The 21,147-nt window shown below is 45.1% G+C and overlaps 1 protein-coding gene across 3 annotated transcripts in view; it reads left to right on the forward strand.

Annotated features, from left to right (window-relative positions):
* ABHD2 (abhydrolase domain containing 2, acylglycerol lipase) overlaps positions 1-21,147 on the forward strand; it is a 113,988-nt gene that overhangs the window by 5,566 nt on the left and 87,275 nt on the right. The window contains exon 2 of one of the 3 annotated variants that reach the window (XM_059879000.1): positions 1,737-21,111. The gene's annotated coding sequence lies outside the window, so the exon portion shown is untranslated. 3 annotated transcript variants of the gene reach the window in all.

Genomic DNA, 21,147 nt, shown 5'->3' on the forward strand with positions numbered 1-21,147 from the left:
TCCCTAGGCGTCTACATTCTCAATCAGTTGTGCCATAGCTGCTGTGTGATGTAATATGAGAGGGGATGATGTTATCAGTCAGCTTCTGGAGGTAGAATAGTTACAAGCTTTGAAAAACCACCCCATATCTGCATAGTCACGCTAGGCATGTATTTGTGTACTGTTACTTAGTCATATCAGTGACAACAGTTAAAAAAAATCAGGAAGTCCAACACAGGATTGCCGAATTTTGTTTTTCAAATAGGGAAATAAAAAAGCTCTGTTCTCTTCCATCATCACCGTCATTTCTTAAGAAAAGACATTTTAACACCAAAAATGAGGGAGGGTCCACCTCCCAGAATAAAGAGCAGCCTTCTAAACAGAACGTATTTAGATTGATTAAAAAGGTGGAGGGCTTCCCTGGTGGGCTAGTGGATAAGAATCCGCCTGCCAGTGCAGGGATGTGTGTTAGTCACTCAGTCACGTCCAACTCTTTGCGACCCCATGGGCTGTAGCCCACCAGGCTCTTCTGTCCATGGGGTTCTCCCGGCAAGAATACTGAAGTGGATTGCCATTTCCTCTCCAGGGGATCTTCCCGACCCAGGGATAGAACCTGGGTCTCCTGCACTGCAGGCAGATTCTTTACCATCTGAGCCACCAGGAAAGCCAGTACAGGAGACATGGGTTCAATCGCTGGTCCTGGAAAATCCCAGATGTCATGGGGCAGCCAAGCCCATGAGCTACAGTGAGAGAAGCCACCACAGTGAGAAGCCCAAGCACCCCTACAGAGTAGCCTGTGCACAGCAACAAAGACCCAGTGGAGCCAAAAGTTTAAGTACATAAATAATTGTTTGAAACAGTTTTGCTAATGGAAATTGAATCATGGCATTTGAGAGGGTCTGAAGTAGAGGATTCTATTCAAGGAAGGTTCCACTTTTTCAGTTTCCTTAAACAGTGCCAGCTTTTCTTCTGCTGGGAAACAAGGCCATTCACTTAAGCTAACCTAGCTGTGGCATCATTTGGTGCAGTTTTTGCCCAGTTTCTTTTAGGGGATACAGACCACATAATGTCAATATGTGATGGTGCCGTCAGAGTGATGCGAGCTGACTCATGGGAGTCAGGGTACGTTCATGTCTTACATGTGTTCTCTGGTAGTTCACTGGTTAGGGCTCTGCGCTCCCACTGCCAAGGGCCTGAGTTCAATCCCTGGTTGGAGAACTAAGATCCTGCAAGCTGTGGCAAAAAAAAAACTAAACCACAGTAATAAAGTGCCGTGTTGTAGTTCTTAAGGAAGAGGCGTGGGGGAAGCCAGGGTGGGACCTCCACAGCTTGGAATGAGGCCCTTTGATGTGATGTCTTTTGAAGTGTATGTTTACACGTATTAAATTCTTGATGTAATATGTCAGGGGGTGGCTCATATTGTTTCTGAGATGCAATGTGACTTTTCATTTGAGTCCCCATGGCACCCTCTGCTCTCCTCCAGCAGTCAGTACCACGACATTCCTTCTGGGTTACAGATATGTCCCAATCCAAGACCAAGGGTATGTCCTTGATTTTCTTTGAGTTCTCCTTAAATTAAGAACACTCAGACTTTTAGAGTTCATATTAATGATAATTGGCAATATTTTAAAGGTATGCCTGGATCACTGGGATGACCATATTATATTAGGGTCCAGCCAGGCCACCTCAGTGCCTCTTATTATTTTTTTTAAAAATTTTTAAATTTCTATTTTTATTTATTTCTTTGGCTGCACCAGGTCTTAACTGGACTCTTAACCACTGGACCTGGAGAAGGAAATGGCAACCCACCCTAGTAATCTTGCCTGGAGAATCCCATGGGCAGAGGAGCCTGGCAGGCTACAGTCCACGGGGCCACAAGAGTCGGACACGACTTAGCAACTAAACAACCAAACAACCAAAATCAACCACTGGACCACCGGGGAGGTCCCTCAGTGCCATTTGTGTATAAATTTCTGGTAACTTAGAGCCAGGTTAACCTGCTATGAGAAAAACACAGAGACAGACTTAGTGTGGAGAAAAGATGGTGTCAGATGAAGCCAAGTGTGCAAATGAAGGCTGAAACAGGGGTTCCAGCAGAGGAAAGTGGTGTAGTCGAGTGTAGTCAATCTGAATTATACTCTTTAGGTAATTTTATTTGTTTTTCTTTGTACATTCATTTTAGTCTCCATAATTGGAAAAGTGCTAAGGTAAATTTATGCCTGGTTTTATGTTTATATGTTTTAAGAAATAGTATAGGAAATAATAATTGAATAAAAGTAATTCAATGTAAAGACTTCTCTGGCGGTCCAGTGATTAAAACTCTGGGCTCCCAAGACAGAGGGTTCGAGTTCTATCCTTGGTTGAGGAACTAAGATCCCACATGCTACTCAGTGTGTCCAATAAATACATAAATTAGAGCTCCTTTCTTCTGGGGTCCCTGCATTTAAAAAAGAAAACAAAGCAATTTGATGTAAGAATCGAATAAAAGGCAGGACTATTTTTTTTCCCATAGAGGGGGCCACCTGGCCCCTGAGTTTGAAATACCCCAGTGGAAATCTAACCTCAAGACAGAGGTTTCCAGTCACATTTGTGTCATGCATGGCTCCTTTCCACATGTTTTTGTTGAACACTTTAGAAATACCCTTTGAGTCTGTTCCTTGCTTTGTTCACTTAACGAGGGGCAATGCGTTTTAGCAAATCTCCGCATGTATTGTTTGGCATCCTGTTCACTTTTCTCCAATACCCAGCTATGACATTACTGCTCTCAAGAAATTCAGGAAAGCACAGTATTCCCAGGATGACGTGATAGCACTGAAGTGGTTTTTTTTTTTTTGGCCACACCACAGAGCATGTGGGATCTTAGTTCCCCAACCAGGGATCAAACCCTCACCCTTGCCTTCGAAGCTCAGAGTCTTAACCACTGGATCTTCAGGGGAGTCCCTGCTCTGGCGTCTTTCAATAAACATTTACTGAGCCCTCTCTTTGGGGGGCCTCTACCATCCAGGCTCCTCTCTGGGGACTGGACACCCTCTGTCCCACTGTTGGCCCCTTGTTTGGCCCAGAGGTGGATTTCCATGAATGCTTGCTGAGCTTCCAGCCCCTCCCAGCTATAGCTTCCTGTGTGGCCTGGACTGTAGGCTTCAGCTTCTCAGATTCCGAATACCCCAGCTGCAATTCCCGTTTCTATTCTGATCATGTAAATAAAGTGCTCGCTCACTCTTGTCAATGACATTAAAAAATGTGCCCTTCTAAATAGTAAGATGATGGAAAGTGCCAAGGAGATGATAGTCAAGCATACTTTTTTCCCAATTTAGAAAACTCAGTCCCTTTCACTTGGTCTGTCATTAATGTCACCCATCACTCTATTTATTGCCTCTACATAGCTGGATGTTACCCTAAAATTGCGAGAGAAATCTTGACTTTGCCACCAAAGAGCCTGTGAGGGGAATGCATATTTCCGGAAGGCCCTCTTTGATGGGAGAGGATGTGCAGAGCTGCTGTCAGTGGAGCCAAAGGGATCAGGATCCATCCAGCTCTGTGAAAGCTCTCTAAGACAGACAGGTGGCTTGTTTCTCTGTATTCCTAGAGCCCTTCCCAGGCCTGGCCCAGGGGGGGTCTCCAGGCCTCAGCCTCCTCCTCCCTGGCATTAGTAATAACTCACAGAACTGTCATGAGTACCGAGTGAGGTAATGTCTGAGGACGCACTCTGTAAACAATAAATTCCATATAGGTCTCTACTGTCAACACCGGTGCACTTTGTGACTTGTTTGAGGATTAAGCAATGTAATGTATTAATATTTAGCTCACAAGCATTTGATTAACTGTAGAGCTACACAAATAGGAATTTTGTTTTCATCTGGTTCTACTCCTTCCTTTTGAAGAGACAGTGACTTGTTAGTTAGAATTAGCCAGAGAGCACTTACTGGATTTCAGAGTGAGCGTCTTTGACCCCTAATGTGTGAATCATAAACTTTATAAATTCTCTGGGGGAGCTAATAGACAAGCTACAGGTCAGGAATGGGTACGGGAATGTGTAGAATGTCTGTGATCTGCTCATCACCTGCATGAGATGGTTAAATTGGGGTTGCTGGTGATCGCTCACAAGCAAGTTCAGGACCTGGACTAATCAGGCTTGAAGAGACCTACACTTTGGGCTCTGCCCTGGGACCCTCTAGTCCAGTTGGATAAATCAATTTCCTCTTTTGCCACATCTGGTGGACACACCATTGCCAAGTCATCGTGTTTGCATCTAGCGTTTTTGTGGTAACAGCAGGACACTCTATCATCCCCATTTTAATGGGTAAGGAAACTGAGGTGCAAAGAGGTTAAGAAACTTGCCCCAAGTCATACAACCAGTCAGTGGTAGGATTGTGATTCTGGACAAATCGCTCTGCCCCCAAAGCCTGCCACCCTACTGTGAGCAGCCTCACTACCCCACCACCCCTGCACACCTATGGGAGCATCTCCATGAAGCAGAAATCTTTGTAACAAGACTTGTTCTGACCTATTTACACAAACCTGTTCCGAATGTCACAGATGTTTAAGGAAGCATTTTTCCATTTTTCTTAGATATTAAAAATGATCTTGGGGACTTCCCTCGTGGTCCAGTGGTTAAGACCATGCGCTCCTAATGCAGGGGGAGTGGTCAGAGATCCCTGGTCAGAGAACTAAGATCCCACATGCCATAGGGAACAGCCTAAAAAAAGAGATCCCTATTTTTAAAATCCCATTAACTTCTCAGTCTAGGTTAACCTTCGGATTAGTTGTATTCAGATTTAAATTTTCTAGCTCAAATAAGCTTATGCCGACAGTTTTGTTGCATTGGGTGTTTTGGAGTAGGAAGCAGGTGCCGGGAGTCTTCTAATGGTGTTTCAGTATTTATCTGAATGCCAACAATTAATGGGTAGTTTTCTGCTACCTTCTCTTTGGGTATCTTTCCTTTCTTCTGCTACATAGAACAGCCTGTTTATTAATGGCTCAATCCATTAATAAATATTTACAGAGTGCTGCCCCCTCCCTTGCTCCCGTGCTCCACACTCTGAATTGAAACTTGTATAGAATTGTACACTGAGGATTGAATTAGCAGGGCGTGGACCAGAATCCCCAGCAGAGATCAAAGGGACATGAATCATCACTTTTATGTGGCAGTGAGGCTTGCTGATTTTCTAGTCATGAAGAAGTATCTGGAAAACACAAAGGTAGGAAACGGGACGTTTTTGAGGGCCTGGAGGGGATAGTCCTCAACTGAAGACTCCTGAATACTTCAGCAGATTGTCTAAAAACTACTGCAATGTCATGGCAACTTGGGGCGATGTTCACGAGGTGAATGACAATGCTTGTCCAACATCCTACAGGTCGGGTTACACCCAGCCAAACAAGGGCTTCTCATACCTACCGAGGCACATCTGTCCCCCAGTGGGCCAGCCCACTGGGCTCCACCAGGGCACCATCTTCCAAGCTGTTGTCTAGAATTCCCCCTGGAAGTAAAGCCCTGAAGCTTCTTCCACAGTGACCCACTCCCACTGCTCCCAGACCCATTCCTCCTGTCCTACCTGCCAGTTTCCTGGTTGTCCAGGATCTTCAGGCCTTGGCTCCACTCCTGAGCCCAGCTTGAGGTCTGCACCCACCCCTTCTTTCCCTCTTTTCTGTTCCCTCCCTTCCCTAGATGGCTCTCTAGCCATCTGAGTCCCCCTCCTCCTTCTTCTTGCCTCCTTTGAGTTCCTCCAGTATTCATAGTTGGAACTTAGGATTTCATTCTTCATTATATATGGGTTTGCACTGTTTGCTCATTATTTCCTGGACGCCATGTATTGTACTTCTTTCATAGTCCCCATAGGGCTTAGAATGAAGCTGATGCCTTTGGTACCTGTGGGGAGCAGAGTGGAATGTCAGAAGTGGGATGTAGTTTTGCAAATAGCTCCCCCAGTGATATTGACACACTTTGGGTGGTGGGGGTGGGGTGTCTGTCCCCTACTTTTAAAAAGTGAAAATTGGAATTGTTAGTCACTCAGTCGTGTCCAGCTCTTTGCAACCCCACGGACTGTAGCCTGGCAGTCTCCTCTATCCATGGGATTTCTCAGACAAGAATACTGGAGTGGGTTGTCATTCCATTCTCCAGGAGGATCTTCCTGACCCAGGGATTGAAGCCTGGTCTCCTGCGTTGCAGGCAGATTCTTTACCATCTGAGCCACCCAGGAAGCCCCTACTTTTACAAACCACTGCTTTATCCTTGAGGGTGCATCCAACTTACACAAGTAAATCAATTTGGGGAAAATGGGATCATTTTCGCAATAATGGAGAAACATTTCCCTCATTTCCAGTGAAATCTAACTTACCTTCCAGGAAACTAATGTTTGGCATCACATAGGCGCAGGGAAAGCCCAGCAGAGGAAGACCACCTGTAAACTGAGCTCGTGGCTGAGTCTCTGCTCCCTGGGAGGCTCACCTGCCTTCGGTGGAGGTGGAGATGGACTCAGATCAAATGCCTGCCTGAACAGGCAAAATTTAAACAAAAACCGAAGGAGGAAGGCTGCTGGGCGACTAGGAATAACAATGGAGACTTGCCTTCAGGCTTTAAAGAAGGCAGAGAACTCTCATTTGCTTAGTGGGAGGACTGGGAGGAAAGTGCAGAACAACAGTGTGACGTTTGTGTTGGATGGACGAGGAGACAGGAACTTTTGAGAACGTGAACCTCCTTCTGTTTAGCTAAGACCTCAAAATATATCAACCCAGAGAGCTGCCCTTTTCATGTCAGAGCCTCTGAATTTTTATTCTTCTAGATTTTCAGCGTCCTTGGTAGAAAGATCTGACGAAGTCAAGCTCAAGACTGCCTAGGGACCAACTCCCCTGTTCTTCATATGTTGAGAACTCCCTAGCTCTTTCTTTCTTTAAACAATTTTATTTGTTTATTTTTGACTGTGCTGGCCCTTCCTTGCATGGGCTTCTCTTTGTGGTGGCTTCTCTTGTTGCAGAGCACAGGCTCTAGTTGTGGCCCGCAGGTTTAGTTGCTGCTCGGCATATGAGATCTTCCCAGACCAGGGACTGAACCTGTATCCCCTACATTGGCAGGCGGATTCTTATCCACTGTGCCACCACGAAAGTCCTCGAGCTGTTTCTTTACATTTTTATAATCTTGAAATATATAATAAGGCAGATTTCCTGTAAAAAGCTCTAAGCATTTTGCGAACCGTGTCTTGAGTGTATTGGTATTTTATAATTACAAAGCATTTTCTTAACCAACATAATTTCACCAACTTCTTTCCCTCCATAGTGTGTAATGTAATCTCCCCTCCCCTACTTGATAGAAGAAAAAGTGAACTTTCATGAAATGTAAGTAGTTCACTCAAAGTCACTTGGAACAACCTAAACTCAAACCCAAGGCCTATGACTCTAAAATCTATGTTATTTGAACTGAATTTTTAAAAATGGACAGAGGTTCTGAATAGATGTTTTTTCCAAAGAAGATATGCAGATGGCCAACAAACACATGAAAAGACGCTCAACATTGCTAATCATCAGATATACGCAAATCAGAATCCCAATGAGACATCACCTCACACCTGTCAAAATGGCTGTTATCAAAAAGAGAACACATAAATGTTGGTGAGGATGTGGAGAAAGGAGGGTCCTCGCGCACTGTTGGTGGGAGTGTAAACTGGTGCAGCCACTGTGGAAAACAGTTGGAGTTTCCTCAAAAAATTATAAATAGTCCTACCATATGATCCAGCATTTCCATTTCTGGGTATATATCAGAAGAAAACAAAAACACTAATTAGAAAAGATATATGCACACTGATGTTCCTTGCAGCATTATTTACAATCGGATTTCCCTGCTGGCTCAGTGGTAAAGAATCCAGCTGCCAATGCAGGAGACTCAAGTTCAATCTCTGGGTCAAGAAGATCCCGTGGAGAAGGAAATGGCAATCCATTCCAGTATTATTGCCTGGGAAATCCCATGGACAGAGGAGCCTGGCAGGCTACAGTCCATGGGGTCACAAGAGTCAGACACGACTTAGTGACTAAACAACAAAAATATGGATGTAATCTAAGTGCCCACCAATAGATGAATGGATTAAGAAGATATAGTACATATGCACAGTGGAATATTACTCAGCTATAATAAAGAATGAAATCTTGCCGTTTGCAACAACATGGATGGACCCCGAGGGTACTATGCTAAGGAAATAAGTCAGACAAAAACAAAACACTGTATGATTTCACTTATATGTGGAATCTGAAAAACAAAACAGATGAAGAAACAAAACAGAAACAGAGATAAAGAGAACAAACAGGTGGTTGCTTGAAGGGAGGCGGGTGGGGGGAAGAAGGAAATAGGTGAGGGAGATTTAAGAGTACCAACTTCCAGTTGCAAAATAAATGAATCACTGGTGTGAAATGTACAATGTGGGGAACATAGTGAATGACTGTTTAATATCTCATGTGGTGATATATCGTAACTAGATTTAAGGTGATCATTTTTTAAAAGTATGGACAGATTGAATCACTTGGTTGTATAACAGGAAGTGATATAGTGTTACAGGTCAGTTTTACTTCAAGAACATATGGGCAAACTCATGGAAAAAGAGATCAGTTGTGTGCTTACCAGAGGCAGGTGGCAGGAGGAGGGGAAATTGACTGAAGAAGGGCAAAAGATACAAACAAAGGTCCTAAGATTAAAATGCACTAGGGGTGTAATATACAACATGAAATATGAAAGTTGTTCAGAAAGTAAATTCTAAAAGTTCTCATCACAAAGAAAAAGTTTTTTTTTTTTTATATTTCTTAATTTTTGTTTCTGTATGAGGTGATGGAGCTTCACTGAACTTATTGCAATCGTCATTTCACGATGTAAATCAAGTCCTTATGCTGTTCACCTTAAACACATGCAGTGCTGTACGTCCAATACATCTCAATGAAAGAAAGAATAAATGGAAGGGAAAAAAAAATCTTTTGTCATTTGATTATACCACAGGGGCTCTTAGGGTAAACTTCAAAATCCCCAGAGAGGGCAAGTGATCTACTCAGAGCTGCACAGCACAGCCCATGCTCAGATTAGGGACTAGCATCTCATACCACCAGAAGTACATCGTATGGAGACGCTAATGGGATGGGATCCCCTTCCTCTTCTGAGAGCCAGAATCCAGCACATCTGGGTCCTTCCACTTGAGCTGTGACCTGGACGCTGGGGACAAAGCTCTATTTAGCTCTCAGAAACGGCAGAACTGATGGCAGAGGCTGGGTAGGGGCTCCCTGGAGGCCTGTGAAGCCCCAGAAGGGTGAATGTCTCGAGATACCCTGCCCTTCATTTTTAGCCTAAAGGCCTGAGTATGAGTCAGTGCGTCCTATGGGTCTGCATTTAGCTGGTGGATTTGTCTTCCGGGACGTGGGTACTTGTCTCTGGAATCCACATGACCTTTAAGCTTACTGCTCCAAGCCTGCAGGAGATCCTGTGTCTAGTCCCAGAGCCCGAGGTATATGTTAATAAAACAGAAGTAAGTAAAGCATGCCTTACACTGCATACCCTTGCCCCTAGAACCTTCTCTCCCTCTTGGAAGGACAGGGAGTCCAGAACCTTTCCTGCTTTCTAGGCCAAGCCCTGAGGGGAGCTACTGTTCTCACTACTGGCAGAAGGCTGAGCACTAAAGAATTGATGCTTTCGAACTGTGGTGTTGGAGAAGACTCTTGCGAGTCCCTTGGACAGCAAGGAGAGCCAACCAGTCAATCCTAAAGGGAATCAATCCTGAATATTCATTGGAAGGACTGATGCTGAAGCTGAAGCTCCAGTACTTTGGCCAACTAATGCGAAGAAGTGACTCATTGGAAAAGGCCCTGATGCTGGGAAAGATTGAGGGCAGGAGGAGAAGGAGCGACCGAGGGTGAGATGGTTGGATGGCATCACCGACTCAATGGACATGAGTTTGAGCAAACTCCGGGAGATGGTGAAGGACAGTGAAGCCTGGCGTGCTGCAGTCCTGGGAGTCGCAAAGACTGAGTAACTAAACAGCAATGGGCAGAATTCATCATCAGAGGCCAGAGCTGGGAGAGGCCAGGAGCGGATGAGCCCAGCCTGGCCCTGTGGCCATGCGAGTGGGCAGAAGTGTCTCTTCCTAGGGCAGGGGCAAGGGGCTTGACCTGTGGGTTGGTTCTCCTCACAGACCTACTTCCTGCTGCCTGCGTGGTGACAGGCAAGCATCGGGATTATAAAGGGCCACGCATCATGATCATGCTCCTATTACAGCTTCAAAGTGTGTGTCTTAGCCAAGTACTGTGCACCAATCTGGCTCTGGGGCCTTTGGGACAGAATGCTCAGGAATGGGGACTCCCGATTATTTTTATTCTCTCATTAACTGAAGGTGGCTGTAAGTGCTTTGTATTGCAGGTCTGTGTGAAACTTTCTGTTTTAGTGAGTTCCATGGGGTCAATGATTCTTCTTCTTCTTTTTTTTTTTTTTAATAAGTTAGAACCTAGAGTTTCGTTTTTAATAAATATTTATTTATTTGGCTGCATTGGGTCTTAGTTGCAGCATGTGGGATCTCCAGTTGCGGCATATAGGTTTACCTGTTCCATAGCGTGTGGGGTCTTAGCCCCGTGACCAGGGAACGAACCCACATTCCCTGCATTGCAGGGGCATATTCTTAACCACTGGACCAGGGAAGCCCCAGGGTCAGTCACTGTTCAGCCAAGGGCTGTGCCAGGCACTAGGGCTTGCCCTCCCACCCCATCCCTGGTTTCCTCCATCTAGAAGCTTGTTTGCTGGGTGGGACCTTTGCCGTTCCCATCGCACGCCCTGGAAGTTTCTTCTGTTTAAGAAGTCTGGAGATGCCCTTCTCTTCAGTTGTACCTATCTCTTAAAAATTCCAGGGACTTCCCTGGTGGTCCAGTGGTTAAGACTTCACCCTCCAAAGCAGGGGTCGATCCCAGGTCAGGGAGCTAAGATCCTACATGCTTTCTGGCCAAAACATAAAATAAAAACAGTGTTAAAACAAATTCAATAAAGACTTTAAAAATGGTTCACTTCAAAAAAATCTTTAAAAAAATTCCTGTGTACTAGGCAATTGGGTTTGTTGGTTTCTGATAAACTGAGATTTTCTTTTGATATTACAGAGTTTAATTACAGTATGTATTTTTAAAGTGTTTTTTAAATTATTTATTTAGGATGCACTGGCTCTACGTTGCTGTGCATGGGTTTTCTTGAGTTGCAATGTGAGGCTTCTCATTGCAGTGACTTCTCTTGTCACGGTCTCTAGGACTCTTGGGCTCTAGTAGTCACAGCACTCGGGCTTTAGTCGTTATGGCATATGGGCTTAGTTGCCCCATGGCATGAGGGATCTTCCTGGACCAGGGATCGAACCTGTGTCCCTTGCATTGGCAGGCAGATTCTTAACCACTGGACCACCAAAGATGTCCCACAGTGTATGTTTTTAAATACAGTGTTGGAGTTACCAAATCTCTCCATTAAAATGCCAGTCATATTAGAAAACTATTGGATCTCCGTAGAGGAAACCCCTGGCTTAGAACTTTGGGTTTGTCCTCAGGTTTGCATTGAATGGTTTCTTGACTGTACAGAAAACAATTTTCCTGTAATTTTATTAAGTGCTTTACCCATTGTCTTCCAATAGAAAGTACTACTCTTTGAGGAAGACTATTTGCTAATGAGAGAGGCCAGCTCCCTTTCGGTAATTTAGTAAATGCATGTAAAAGGGCTCAAATCAATGTGCCTGCTTAACTGGTGACACAGTCTCCAGCTATTTTTAGTTTAGTGACTTCTTTTGTGAAACCTATGGGTTAGTAGTCACTCCTGATACTTAAGTACAAGGTTCACACTTCCTCTCATAAGATGACTTTGCTCTTACTAGACACTTGTAGGACACCTTCTGAAATTGCAGCAGGATGAATGCATGAGCTTATGACTGTGGAAGAATATGGTTAAACGAAACTGTTATCACTTGGGTGAGTTTTCACAAAAAGGCAATTTCAAGCTCTTCATTTTGAACACAACTGAGAGTGAGGTTAACCTAAATGTATTTAATCATTTGGAAATCCCCTTCTCTTTACCAAATTGAGTGTGACTCAGAGCATTCCCTTCCCCTCATAGGACCTGATTTGTAAGGAACTAGCAATTGGATCTTCCTGCCACCACCCACAGCCCAGCACCATAGCCTGGTCCCAGGACGCCAGAGCTGGTCCCTGGTTTGATCTGCTGAAGGAAAGGGCCTGGGTACTCGATGCTTAGTGTTCAGAAGTCAATCAGTTAATTAATCAATGTGTCTTGGCATATCTGGAAAATACAATTACCCCTGTCATTGCCAGGGTTCTCCATCAATTTGGGGCGTGAGGTGATGGCAGTGGTGAGAGGCAGAATTTCAAAACCAGGTTACCCTGAAGGCTCAGTCCATGGGAGTCTACTTGGGAGGAGGACACACAGGATTGAAACAGCCTGGCTGTGCTGAGAGGTGGTTCTCTGTGCTGCTGGCCAAGGCACTGACCTAGAGAATTGAAATCTCACTGTGAGATCAGAATGGGGCCAAAATCAGCTCAGGTTATCAAGCGTGCACACGTCTGGGTTGACTAGGACATACTTCAGAACCTTCCGTCTCAGCCCCGAGTCACTGAGCACTTAGCAAGTGCAGAGAAACAGCTCCTGAGGGGTGTCCAGGCTTTGTTCCAGCAAATCTGCTCTGGGCTTGTTCCTCCCCTTCTGTGTGACTGTGTGTGGTGTGTACAACAGCCCCAATTTCCTTAGTTAAGTGGCAGATAAAGTAGGGAGAAACTGGCCCTTTTCCTCCTGCTTTCTCCCCAAATATGTCATGTTGCCTCCATTTAGAGTTGACTACTTTTATCTAAGGGCTTCCCAGGTGGCCCAGTGGTAAAGAATCTGCCTGCCAGTGCAGGAGACGAGGTTTGATCCCTGATCCAGGAAGATCCCCTGGAGAAGGAAATGGCAATGCACTCCAGTATTCTTGCCTGGGAAATCCCATGGACAGAGGAGCCTGGCGGGCTCCAGTCCACGGGGTCACAAAGAGTTGGACATGACTTAGCGACTGAACAACTTTTCTCTAAGTTGTCACCAAAAGGTGGACAGATTAGAATGACCTGACCACCATGTGATATGGCCCTTGCCTTCTCCTATACTACTCACAGGGCCTTCTGGAGGAAGCAAGCCTGCCCCAGGCTTACTGTGCTGGCGTGGGGTTTTATTTCAAGGCGTTGAACAGGTTTGCTATGAAAACCGAGCAAGAGTAGATTTACAGGCAGGAAGGAGGTGCAGTTGGAGGAATGGTCTCCGTGGGAAAGGAGGGGTCCCTTGGCAGGAGAGAGGGTGTATGTGTCAGAAGCAGAGGTCCAGGCTGTGGACTGCCAGACCCTTTCAGCATAAACGAAAATGTACCTTGGAACTGTTCATGAACCTTGGTGATGAACATTTACTATCCAGTGATTTATTAAGTGTGTAACATGATTCTGCATTAGAAGAATCGAAAGTGTGTCCTGGGAGTAATCTGAAACTTGTTGGAAGAGCCCAGGCAGTGGATCCACTAGTTATTTCATTGTTGATGAGGCCTCTGTGTCAGTTGGGAAAAGGGCATCTTTTGTGGTACTTGCTACCTGTCAGATTAGTGTTTACTAAGGCAAGATGGAGGAGAGTTTAATGGTGGTGATGGGGTAGCTAATATTTGGGGTTCACTTACTGTATACTGACTTTCCTGGTGGCTCAGTTGGTAAAGAATCCACCTGCCCATGCAGGAGACCCAAATTCAATCCCTGGGTCTGCAAAATCCCCCGGAGAAGGAAATGGCAACTCACTCCGGTATTCTTGCCTGGGAAATGCCATGGACAGAGGAGCCTGGTGGGCTACAGTCCACGGGGTTGCAAAGAGATGGACACTACTGACACTTAACTTACTGTATGTCAGGGACTGATTTAAAATTAACACCTTCGGTTTGCAGACAAGGCCCACAGGAGGTAAGAAATGTGGCCCAAAGACAAACACCAGACCTGGGTGGGGTCAGGGTTTGACACTGGGTCACCTTACTCCAGGGAATGAACCGAAGCATTATCTACTTCAACTAGATTGGATTTGAAAGAGAGAAATCCTTTAAGAGTTTGGTTTCGTTCTCCTTGAGGTGTATTTGACGCAGGACTAATGTCTGTGTTGAAGTTTGCTTGTCAGGTCCTTTGGATGGCAAGGAAAAGGGGGCCCTCTGTTCCCAGCCTGTGATATTTCGTCTCTGGGCTCTCTCACTTCACTTCCCTAGAACAGGAGAGGAAAGGATGGTCCTAACAGCTGAATGTCAGAGGCAATGAGGCCAAGCCAGTGAACACTTGGGCCCAGAGTGCAATTTGTCGTGTGCTATGCAAGTAGCCTGGGAGTATCGTGTTGTTAGCTGATTATGGTTAGTATCAGTTGGAACTTGTCTGGGTGACTTTGGAAAGAGTGTGGCAATGGTTCTCGTCAACCTCTTGAGGACAGGGGTATGGAACAGTTGAGTCATGAGAGGTGCTTTGGATCTGTTCTGTCATAGTTCTGGAGGTTAGATGTCTTAAATCAGGTGTCAGCAAGGTTCTTTTTTAAATGAGTTTTTATTTTTTTAGACCCATGCAGCAAGTGGGATCTTAGTTCCCTGACCAGGAATCGAACCTGTGGCCACTGCATTAGAAGTGTGGAGTCCTAACCACTGGACAACCACTTCCTTGTTGCAAGGTTCTGAGAGCCGGCCGGGTTTTTCTTGAGAGCTCTGAGGGAAATCTGTTCCTTCTGCCCCTCTCCTAGCTTCTGGGGATTGCTAACAATCCTTGGCGTTCTTGGTTCAGAGAGGCATGACCCTCGTCTCTACATCCATCTTCATTCACATGGCCTGTCCTCTGTGTCCAGATGTCTCTCTTCTTTCATGGAAACCAATTGTGGGGTTAAGAGTCACTTGAACCAGTGTGACTGCACTTTAACTTGATCATATCTTCAAAGACCCTATATTCAAATAAGGTCGCATTCATAGTTCCCTGGTGGACGTGGATTTGGGGAAACAGTGTTCACCCGATTATTACCAGCCATTGAGTCTTCTACGTGTGCAGTCTCTGCTTGGTGTTTTTCTCCTTTTCTTCAGTGTAAGTTTTAGGTTTTTAGTAAACATTAGTATTCCAAGGCTGAAACCCCAGTCATGGAGTTGGAATGAATAGGATGGAATTATTGGTGTAAATGGCACAGCTGAAAATATATTACTGTTTGACTTATTTGCAGGAAGAACAGAGGCCCTGAGGGTTGTTAGTTCTTATGAGTTTTATTGTTTAATGGTCCACAAAGTAGACTGGAAAGCAGGGCTATCTCCTGTTACCGAGCACAGAGAGAGTGTTTCCTGTGCTCTGAAGCCAAGGACTGCAACTCTATCCCTCAGAATCTCAGAAATTTTGAGCTGAGAGAGACCGTTGGCATCATCAACTTCTAATCTAGTCCTCTCCTTTTACAAATGAGTTCTTTAGGGCCCAGCAAGGTTAAGTGACCTCTTCAAGGTCACCAGCTAAGAAGGGGCAGAGCAAGCACAAGGACCAGGTCCCAGACATCTCTCCTGGAATCTGTGCCTCCATCTGAAAATAATGCCCTTCGTCACGGGGGAGCAGTGAGAAGCCCAGGCCCTCGCACCGGTGGAGATGGAGGTGCCCAAGCGTGTCTTAGAGACCAAGGACGATACTGAAAGTTCTTTTCCTGTTGAGCCTTTGGCAACACCTCGGATTACTTTTTAAATGTTAAGATGACAGATGGAATTTTAACTATCAGTTACAGCACCAAAATCCCACTCATAAAAAGACCGTGTTACGGGACCTCCCTAACAGTCCAGTGGTTAGGACACCAAGCTTCCACTGCAGGGGGCATGGGTTCCATCCCTGGTCAGGAAACTAAGATCCTAGATGATGTGTGGCCCAGCCAAAAAAAAATAGGAAAAAAAAAAAAGACTGTGGTGGGAGCAGAGAAATGTGGGGGTTGGAATGGAAGAAGCACTGATCAGGTACACCGTAGGTGGGGTGGGGAAGGGAAAATGTCTGCTTTCCACCTAATGCATACTCAGCCCTAGGCTGCCAGAGGTCCATTTTAACTGAATTTCACTTGCCCAGGAAGGGAGAGGAAACACACAAAGGGTACGTCTGTGCTTAGTCGTATCCTACTCTTTGTGAGCCCATGGACTTTAGCCCACCAGGCTCCTCTGTCCATGGGATTTCCCAGGCAAGAATACTGGAGTAGGTTGTCATGTCCTCCTCCAGGGGATCTTCCCAACCCAGAGACTGAACCCGTGTCTCCTGTGTCTCCTGCATTGCGGGCCAGTTCTTTACCCACTGAGCCATCGGGGAAGCTAAGTTTGTTATGGCTGTAACAAGTGCAGAATATTAATTTTTAGTGGCAGGTCGAACTTAGAAAGAAGACCATAAAATAAAATGCAGTAAGAGAAATGCACATGAATATCAAAGAGTCAGTCCACACCTGCCAGTTAATTCCTGGTTTAACGTATATAGTGCGCATGTACGCATGCACACGTGAAGAATCTCCCTCACACAGACTCACACACACACTTCTTCTGAATCCACACTTCACTCATGCCCAGTTCTAATTCTAGCTGCGCCATAAGTCCTTTCCCCACGTTTTTTTTCCCTGGACTACTTATTCTTGTCCCCAAGTTTCTAAAGTCAGTGTAGCGCTAACACAAACTTCTTTTCCCCCCAGCTAAAATGAGAATTCTATTTGATTGTGGTTCTACACAATGCTTAGCACAGTTCCAGGCACACTGTACGTAGGTCATCAGGTCTTTAAGCCCCCTGAAGTTCAAGGAAGGTGGCCCTAGCCATCTACAGTAGAACCACCCTGCTTCTCGGGGCTTCAGCTCAAGGCTCCGCATTTGGACCATAATAATTAGAAACCTCTCATAGGATTGCCTTCAGGAATTAAATCCAATTTTAAACCCTTAGTGTTTTTCAAGGGTTGAGGAAATTAATTCTCTACTGCATTTGCTATTAAAAAATCTTGTAGGAGGACATTGCCTGTCACATTACTCAAGGTCCCCTTATGTAAAGTCTCGAAGAATTTTTTTTTTTTTTTAATAAATTTGTGCCAAAAAAATCCCTCTTTTCTCTGAGTGTCTTCCTGGGAGGTAAGAAGAGTGTAACACATGTTATCTCTGCGTTTTGGAGACTCTCAAGTCTGGCTAGGTTTCCCTTTTCCCCCTGGCAGTCAGAAAGCTCAGATATAGTTTAGACTTAGTCACATGCTTAGTTTTATATATCTTGACGTAGGTATTTTCCTTGTTCAGAGTTTCTTTTCTTTTTAGATTTTGTTCATTGCCATTTTGAAGATATTTTTGGTAATAAAAAAATTGTAGTCATTATGAATTTTGGAAAAGAAAGAAAAGTTTGCCTGTGCTCTAATAATAACCCAGCCAGGGTAACATCCATGAAGATTTAGGGAGATAGTAATTCCTCCTGTGTAATTAGAAATTACAGACTCAGAGAGTCTAGAAATAACAGCGGTTGAAATGTGCAAGGGTTTATTCTCTTGCAGAAAAGAAATCCTGAGATAGGCAGTCTAGGTCTGACACGGTGGCTCCATGGGATCATCATGGACCCCGAGCCTCTGTCTTTCTCCTCTCCTGTCCTCTCAGTGTGGCTCCTAGAGTGACCTCATGGTCCCTTCATGGCCCAAGATGGCTGTTGGAGTTGCAGCCCTCTTGCCTGCATTCCAGGGAGGCAGGGAGGGAAAAGGGCAGAACAGTTAATGCCTTTTTAGGTGTCTCCCCAGAAAGCAGGCCAGCCCCTTCAGAACAGGCCCACATTTAGTCACGTGGACTCTCCTATCTGCAACAGAGGCTGGGATCTGTAGTTGGTTTTTTCTAGCTAGCCATGTTTTCTAGGTTTCTGTTCCGAAGAAAGCAGAGACTTCTTTTGTTCTTTTTTCTTCCGGGCACTCCACAGGGCATATGGGATCTTAGTTCCCTGACCAGGGATCGAACCTGTGTCCCCTGCTTTAGAAGCGTAGAGTCTTAACCACTGGACTGACAGGGAACTCCTGGGACTTCTTACTGGGAAGCACTCAGCAGTTAACTGCATTTCTGAATCTTTCTCTGTGGACGTCTATCCAGTATTCGCTTGAAGCTATCTCAAATAGTTTGTGGAAAGAGTAAAACTGCAGGAGGTTTCCCTGGTGGTCAAATGACTAAGACTCTGTGCTCCTGATGCAGGAGGCTTGGGTTCAATCCCTGATAAGGGAACTAGATCCCACATACTACAACTAAGAGTTCACATGTCCCAACTAAGGGTTCTTTTGCCTTAACTAAAGATCCTACATTAAAAAAAAAAAAATCCCACATGCCACAACTAAAACCCAGCACAGCCAAATAAATCAATAAAAATAAAATACTAAAAAATAAGTAAGAAGTCGATAGATGACTTCTAAAATTAAAAAAAAAGAGTAAAGGTATAAATAAACATCAGTGTAAATATCAATAAATAAGATGTATTGCATCTTGTTATTTGCTACTTTGCCTTTCCATAATTCTTTTGTATTAACCTATCATTTATACATATACTGATTGGAGAAGGAAATGGCAACCCACTCCAGTATTCTTGCCTGGAGAATCCCATGGACGGAGGAGCCTGGTGGGCTACAGTTCATGGGGTCGCAAAGAGTCGGACACGACTGAGCGACTTCACTTTCACTTTCATACATATACTGATAGTGTATATTTTGAATATTCAATCAGCATAGACTTATTCAAGGCTAGTAGGGACCTTGGTCTTCCCTGGTGGCTCAGTGGTAAAGACTCTGCCTGCCAGTGCAAGAAATGAGAGTTCAGTCCCTGGATGAGGAAGATCCCCTGGAGAAGGAAATGGCAACCTACTCCAGTATTCTTGCCTGGAGAATCCCATGGACAAAGGAGCCTGGTGAGGGCTACAGTCCTTAGCATCGCAAAGAACTGGACATGACTCAGCGACTAAACAACAACAACCCTTTCCCCAAGGGTTGCACATTCGGATGCCTATAGCGACCATTCAGGTACCATCAGTGATTAAGGAGGTCAGAGATCATTGCTGAGGACCATATGGGGACGGTGGCCACCTGGAGAGAGCACAATCTGTCTAGAGGGTCAGCCCTGCTCAGCTCCATTCATTGCTGCCATGTGAGAATGCTGGATCAGTTTCCCAAACCTTCGGATTTTTTTTTTCTTCTCAAGAGAAACCAGAGATTCCGATTTTTATCTGCAATCTCCTGGTGTTTATAACTTGGCAGCTAATAAATACAATTAAAAAAAATGCCAACCAAATGCAATGCCATCCCATGGGTTGCCAGTTTAAGATCTCTGATCTGGCACATCCCTTGTTTTTTAGTGGACAGCCAAGCCCTGGAAAGGTCAGGTGGCTTGTGATGTGGCTGGAGACATGCTCCTTAGTACCCTGCCCCTACCCCCCAACAAAGCCTGGTCCTCTGTGTCTAATTTGTCTCAGAATAGGAAAAAATAAAAAAAATTTGAATTTGAGCAAGGCTACTCTGAAGGTTAATTGAATCTCCCCTCCAACTGGCTTTCATTTTCTTTTTAAATCATTTGGGTGTGATGGAATCAGAAAAAAACTGGGCTTGAATCCCAGCTCTACTATGTTACAGCTTCATGATTTTTGCAGGCTCTTGGTGTCTCATTTGTGTTTTCCTCTACCATCCACTTTCTTTCTTGTTTCTCTTTTTCTTACTTTTCCTCTTTTCAAGTAGCACAGCGTGGTGGTTAAAAGCACGTTCTTTGGAGCCTGATATGTATCTTGGTTTCTTTACCTACTACCTGTGTGACCTTGGGCAAGTCACTCAAGTTTTCTATGGCTCAGTTTCCTCATCTGTTGTCGTTGTTCAGTCACTCAGTCGTGTCTGACTCTTTGCAACCTCATGGACTGTAGCATGCCAGGCTTCCCTGTCTTTTACTATCTCCCAGAGTTGGCTCGAACTCATGTCCATTGTGGAGAAGGCAATGGCACCCCACTCCAGTACTCTTGCCTGGAAAACCCCATGGACGAAGGAGCCTGGTAGGCTGCAGTCCACGGGGTCGCTAAGAGTCGGACACGACTGAGCGACTTCACTTTCACTTTTCACTTTCATGCATTGGAGAAGGAAATGGCAACCCACTCCAGTGCTCTTGCCTGGAGAATCCCAGGGACGGGGGAGCTTGGTGGGCTGTCATCTCTGGGGTCGCACAGAGTTGGACATGACTGAAGCGACTTAGCAGCAGCAGCAGCATGTCCACTGAGTTGATGATGCCATCCAACCATCTCCTCTGTTGCCCGCTTCTCCTGCCTTCAATCTTTCCCAGCATCAGGGTCTTTTCCAGTGAGTCAGCTCTTCCCATCAGGTGGCCAAAGTGTTGGAGCTTCAGCTTCAGCATCAGTCCTTCCAATGAATATTCAGGGTTGATTTCCTTTAGGATTGACTGGTTTGATCTCCTTGCAGTCCAAGGGACTCTGAAGAGTCTTCTCATCTGTAAAATGGAATAATAATAGTACCTACCTCAGAGGTACTCTTAAAAGCATTAGGACGCATTTTACATGAAATATAAGGGGAGCTCGGCACCTAGATGGTGCTCTGTAAACACTGCTGTCTCTCCCTCTCCCTGTTTCTCTTTTTGTTTCCTCTGCTGCTTTGGAAGCCATGGGTCTTTAACCCAGAAGGCCCGGCTCTGGTTCCCCATCTCACGGTGAGCGTTTCAGCCCTGGATGGCCCAGCACAGCCAGCCTCCAGCCCGCAGTGTGGCCCAGATCTGGCAGGTGTTATGGCTCCCCACTCGTTACTTTCAGTTCTGTTCCATTTCTGGAACTGCGTTTTTGAGCCCATCTGTGCCCTTTTACTTGTCTCAGCTCCTATTTTTTCTGTCGTTTCCGTATATTTGGAAGAGATGAAACAAGTCAGCTGCCTGCTATCTCGACCTAAACCCAGCTAAATTATTTCATCAGTCACACAGAGATGATCCTTGTCATCGTCGGGTATCTCTGAAAATGATGTTATGAGATAAAGGACAAAAGCAGCTTGAGTTTACATAAGCCAGAGTTGTGAATGCAGCAGATAACTTGTCCTGGAAACCACAGAGCCCGCCAGTCTGGATTCACCAAGATCTCCCCCAGCAGGTCTGGCCAAGAGTGTGTCACATATGTTAATTAAAG

The sequence above is a fragment of the Bos taurus genome, chromosome 21 (assembly GCF_002263795.3).
Source record: "Bos taurus isolate L1 Dominette 01449 registration number 42190680 breed Hereford chromosome 21, ARS-UCD2.0, whole genome shotgun sequence".
Lineage (NCBI taxonomy): Eukaryota > Metazoa > Chordata > Mammalia > Artiodactyla > Bovidae > Bos > Bos taurus.